At 36.7% G+C, this 6,000-nt stretch overlaps 1 long non-coding RNA gene across 1 annotated transcript in view; it reads left to right on the top strand.

The window, feature by feature from the left end:
• Nucleotides 1–371: 371 nt before the first annotated feature.
• Nucleotides 372–6,000, top strand: part of LOC122803278 — a 42,769-nt gene continuing 37,140 nt past the window's right edge. Inside the window, exon 1 of the long non-coding RNA XR_006365089.1 lies at nucleotides 372–455. This is a non-coding gene — a long non-coding RNA (uncharacterized LOC122803278). The remainder of the gene's footprint in view (nucleotides 456–6,000) is intronic.

The raw sequence follows: 6,000 nt of genomic DNA, 5'->3' as shown, positions 1-6,000 counted from the left end.
GATTTGATAGCTGAAGTTTTAGTTGTGCTTTAAATGAATTTACATACTGAATGGATTTCAATGGCAGAGGGATGTGGTTCTATAGTTTAGCTACACTATTTGTATGAAGAGAGTAATTTGCAATGTTAGACTATTTAGTTATAGTGATATGTTATAGAGCATTAAATTCCACTGGGGAGTAGTTTTGTATTACAGTTTTAAGGGTTATATGATTTTCTTATTTATGGAAAAGTCTGTATAGCTGAGAAAGAGCTAAGTCATATAATGGTTCTAACCAGTTTAATTCTATGAGTGATATTCAGTGTGTGTTCTAGTGCTATAATTTACAGAAAATATGGCTATTTTATTATAATATTGCTCAGGTCTGGATAGCTGTTAAAAGTAAAGGTCAGTGAAGATGGCAGCAGCACAGAAGAGAGATTGCAGTATGAAGGTCTCCTTGCTATGTCAATGAAGTAAGTTGTTCCTCTGTATGATGTACTTGATTTTTTTATGTTTTTTTTAACCATTTGTGATACATTGTAATCAAGTTTCAACTGCTCATCTGTGCTGACACCCAGATATTTTGCGTAATTTACTTGTTCTGTCATGGTGTTATTGGCAGAGGTGATGGTGAATAGTGTTGTTTTGGTGGATATTGTGTTTTGAGGCAATGAGCAGTGATTTTTTAAAATTTGTTTTTATTTATTTATTTATTTTTGTTGTTGTTGTTGTTGTTGTTAGGGATTAAAAGTAGTTTTGCAGTATGTATCCATGTGTCAATGCATAAAAAGGTTTATTTTATAAGGTCTTGCAGCTTAGAAAGAGTTTTGGTAGAGCAGATAAGAGTATTGAACTAAGCTAGCATTTTTTGCAGCAGTGTAGATGATGCTGATGAATATGTTGAAAAGTGCTGGGCATGTGAAATATCAGTAGTTACTGGCATGACGCTGGATAAATCATGTTTCCATTTCACTGCTTGTGATCTTTTTGAGAGGTAGCTTTGCAACCATTGCAGTGAAGAGATTTAGAGCCCTAAGAATGAGAGTTTATGTAGGAGCTTCTGGTGGAACACAGTATCAAAAGCTTTTGATAAGTCTAGGAAGATGGTGAAGACTAAGGTTCCTGCACTTCTCTGCATGCTGGCAGTTTTAACAAAATTCAACAAAGCAGTAGTTGTACTGTAATGAGGACAGCAACCATGTTGGGTTATAGCCCAAAGCTGGTTATGTACTTGATAGTTGTGAAGGTTCATGCGAATACATTTTTCTAATATGTTTGATAGAAATTATAAAACGGCAATTGGCCTATAATTTGAAAAATATGTATTGATTCCATTCTTGAGCAGTGGAATGCATGAAATGATTGGCCCCGCTGCTTTGTTGCAATTCTGGCATTATAGGACTTAGTGTACTTAAGTGAAACAAGATGATAAACAAACTCTGACTGTTTGTGTGCATTAAAATTGCATTATAGCAAACACTATAGTTATTGCTAGTTTAATCCTAGCAAAGTCAAACCAGATACTTTAGCTGGGTTAATGGCATTGGGGCTGCTTGAGAATGAAGTGATTGACCATGCTGCTCTGTTGTTGTAACTCTGTCTTTGCAGAGTTAAGGTGTATTTGCTATATGTGATGGAAAAGAATTACCTACTTTCACTACTGCAGCTACACCACAATAACATGTAACTAAATGTACAGTGCTATCTTTTCACATGCTTTCAGGGCATCTAAAGGTGATCTTTCTATAGCCCTCTCACCTCAAATGTTCTACTTCCCCCTCTGGTCTATTTTTCAGACTGAACTGCTCCCTGCAAATCCGTGGGTCCACTGCTGTATCAAGTATCTTAAGTTTATAAAATTAATATTTAATATATATCCTTGATATTGAGGCCTACCCCCTAATTACTTTTTGCAGTGTCCAGAATTACTTCACTAGAAAAGTGGTATTTTTGGCAAGCTGCATTACTATTATGCAGCAAAATACAAGATGTATTACTAAGGTGTGCCAGTTATGCAAGGACTACTTTTGCTATGATCTATATGTAGCATTTAAGTTGAATTTACTTCCCCAAACTTTGGCACTCATGAGTTTTTGTTGAAGGTTTGCATTCCTTAAGATACTCAGGTATACATGTGAGAGAGATTTTATAACAGCATAACAGGATTCTTATAGCAAGATATGGCAAATTTTAGATATCAATGTATTTAAAGGAGCACATTTCTGACTCTGGGGTCTCACTGAAACAGACAGTTTATTGCTTTATTATTGTGCTAGGTAGAAAATAATGTAAACAGTATGTAGAATATGTATAGTTAAGACTGGCATCTTAAGCTAAAACCAGTAATGTTGTACAGGGGGGTTGCTAATTGCTGTGGATGTGGAAGCAACTAGTATATTAAGATAAGAGGAAGGTGATGGGGTTTCAGAGGTTTTTTTCGCACTGCAGAGTTCATATCACTGGGCATTGGTAAGTCAATGGATAACAACAAAGTCAGAAGGAGCAACACATGTCGAGTTAGGATCTGTATGCTATAGTATGTGTATAATACACACATGCACAGATATGGATATGTATAATACCTAATTTTCAAAATACTGAAAACTCACTTGACTGAATCTCATTTCACTGAATTTTAAGCCATAGACATGATGTGGGTTTCCCATTACCTGTGATTTGCTTGTGATAAAAAGAATTACTGTAACTTAAATTGTTGACTGTCTGAATACTAATAGTCATGTAGAAATTAGTGTTGCAGTATTTCTAAATGTGGGTATATCTCTTACATTTTCATGGGAAATATCTAAAGTAATATGGTGGATGTTTTGTGCATTCCCAGCAGTAGTGGCAGTGTGTAGAGTACTGTAAGTCAAGTAAAAGGTATATGCCCTTTTCCCCACTGTAGTGAAATCCTGGAGTTAGTATATATAGTTGGGGGGGGGTGTAGCCTCACAACTAGCTTGGTTTTATATTGTCTGGTTTCTGTTAAGAGGGTAAGTAAGTTGTTTTTAAGTTCTAGAAAGAGTTAGTCATTATTGTTATAAGTGTGCATGTCTCTATGTTTTAAAATTTAATATTTTGAAATTCAGCTTTGTAAGCTTTCATTGAATTGTCCCTATGTCCCTTACCCACCATTTCTCTCTTAGTGAAGTAAAAAATCAAAAAATGGCCACCTGTCCCACAATATATATATATATATATATATATATATATATATATATACATAGCTCTCCAGTTCACACAAGTGTCTTCTCAACACATTTGATTTGGTCCAATTGTCTATACAACATGATTGCGTTGTTGTCACCCCTGTATATTCTATACATATTTTAATTTTGCACTGTTGAAGAAGTGGATAGCTATGATTCCTTCCTACCTCCCTCCTGCACATTCCTTCCCCCAGCTTGCCTCCCATTTCACAACTTTCCTATCTACCCCATTTTAACACCTTTAATCTTATAAAAAATTAGAATCACATGCTACACACATAAGTGATAATAATCCAATGAAGCTCTTCACTTTTTGTCTTCTGTGTTTGCGCAGAGTTTGGCATCACACACCAATGCCAAGCAACAATGAACACCTCTTCAATGATGCAGTTACCTCTGTGCAATGTTGCTTAAACACACTGTGTTAAGGTAATACCCAGAGAAAGTAGCATAAACAATTTTTTAATTGCATTTTAAATACATATTTAAAAGTATTAGATACATCTGGATTCAAACCCAGTATCATCTGAGCTCAAAGACAATACTTTACTGCACTTACACCTGCTGCCACAGAGTCAGCTTAGCAGCAGGTGTGTTCCTTACAGTAAGTACTATTCACAGTGCTGACTGCTGCATCTCTCCACTTAATGTGCTTTCACAGAGGCAAGGAAACCAACTGAACTGTCATAATTTTTTCGATGAAGCATAGACTCAGATTTGCTCATTGTTTAACTATGTGCAAATGAGGAAAGCAGTTTAAATGTGCATCTCGCATGCACAAACACTTTGCCATCAATCACTCAAACCAGCTGCTCAGTGGTGAGCTATGGAAAGTACTGATTATATAATGTATTACTTATGTTCACTGCATATTTAAGTTTTCATTCCATTAAAGTCCATGTAAAAAGACAATCAAATGGAAGACACTGTTTAATGAATGAACACATATTTACAGTGTAGTCATGTGTTATATGCACCCATGTACCTGAAACCTTGCCTGTCAGTACTTGTTCCTAAATATATTAACCTCACTACAAAAATAAAAAAAAAGATTTGTTATATACCAATACACATTCAGATTGTCTAATACTTGTAGTAATGTGCACACCTGTTTACACATAGTTTGAAAGTTGTCTCTTAAAGAATACTTGCACATGGGAAACACAACAGCAAATACTGCACTTTGCACACTCATAAATCTAGTAACATGCAGAAATGTAAGATCTAGACAGTCATACATGGCTATTGGCTACCCATCCATTTCATACAGGCTTCTCAACATCTTTTCTCAAACATTCAGTGAGGTCATCTACTTTATGTTGTCTGACAGGATTGTAAAAGTTAGACTTGTGCTATGGTGATTGCATTAAGTAGTGAATTATGTAGCTGATGTACTTAGGTAGGGGTTCTAATCTCACTGTGGTCAACTTGTGTGTGCATGTCTGTTCAGAAGAGTGTAACCATGCATCCAACAGTCCTAAGTACAATCCCATGGAGTACAAATATTTTGACAGTTGTTCACTTCTCTAGTCGATGTACTTAGGTAGGGGTTCTAATGTCACTGCAGTCAACTGGTGTGTGTTGGTGTGTCTATGTCTGTTCAGTTAGTTGACATTCAAGAGACGATTTTGCACATGCATGGGGGACATTGTTATTACCATCCTCTTCTTACAATACATGATGATGTCATCACTTATAAGATGTTGTCCAACACTCTAAAAGCTAGACTTGTGCTGTGGTGCTTTTGTTAAATACTGAGTTTTCTAGTCTATGTACTTAGGTAGGGTTTCTGTTCTCATTGCAGTGAACTGGTGTCTGTCTGTGTGTGTGTCTGTGTGTGTGTCTGTGTGTGTGTGTGTGTGTGTGTGTGTGTGTGTGTGTCTCTGTTCAGTTCGTTGACATTCAAGAGACCAATTTACATCTGCATGTGGGACATTGCTATCACCTCCCTCTTCTCACAGACAGTGATGATGTCATCACTTATAATTTATTGTCTGACACTCTAAAAGCCAGACTTGTGCCATGGTGCTTGCAGTAAGTATTATGCTTTGTAAGTACATATTTAGAGTGTGCAGTCAACAATCACTGTGGTGTGAATTGTAGAACAATATGTGACTCCACAGCTATGTCAAACCCTACTCACAACATCTTATTGTAGCATACAATGACAATGTCATCCTGCATAACATGCACTATATTAATATGCAAGACAAACCTGTGCTGTGGCAGTGACATTAACTACTGTTTTTTTTTAGCTACTGTAGCTGCACATATAGGGGTTGTAATCTGACAGCAGGCAACTTGCATGTCTATCCATACAGCTGTCACTTTTGTGACAATTTTACACAGGGATGTGACTTCACATCCATGTCAGACACTCTTTCCAACATGTTCTCCTTAGCATACAATGATGGTACCATACTCCATAAAGTTCAACATGACAGTGTTACACTCAGACATAAGTGCTGTTGCTGCTGTGACATTACATAGCATTCACTTCTATACATACTCAGGTGTAAGGTTCAAATCAGGCCAAATCTACTGGTGTGTGTGTGTGTGTGTGTGTGTGTGTGTGTGTGTGTGTGTGTGTGTGTGTGTGTGTGTGTGTGTGTGTGTGCGGTCATGATGTTTGCCCAATGTAGAAGGCTGAACAATTAAAATGGCTAAGTAAATCACCCACTCTGTTTGGCAATTGGCAAAAAAGGAAATATAGACCTGGACCTGGCTAGTATTTTTTACTATTAAAACACTTGGTCTTCATAACCCTTGGAGCGTATGTGCAATGACCACAAGGAAAACAACCTATGAC

Source organism: Protopterus annectens, chromosome 5.part1 (assembly GCF_019279795.1).
Source record: "Protopterus annectens isolate FY-2018-M chromosome 5.part1, PAN1.0, whole genome shotgun sequence".
NCBI lineage: Eukaryota > Metazoa > Chordata > Ceratodontiformes > Protopteridae > Protopterus > Protopterus annectens.
Note: the sequence above shows the minus strand (reverse complement) of the source record. Positions and strands in the feature narration are given on the sequence as shown.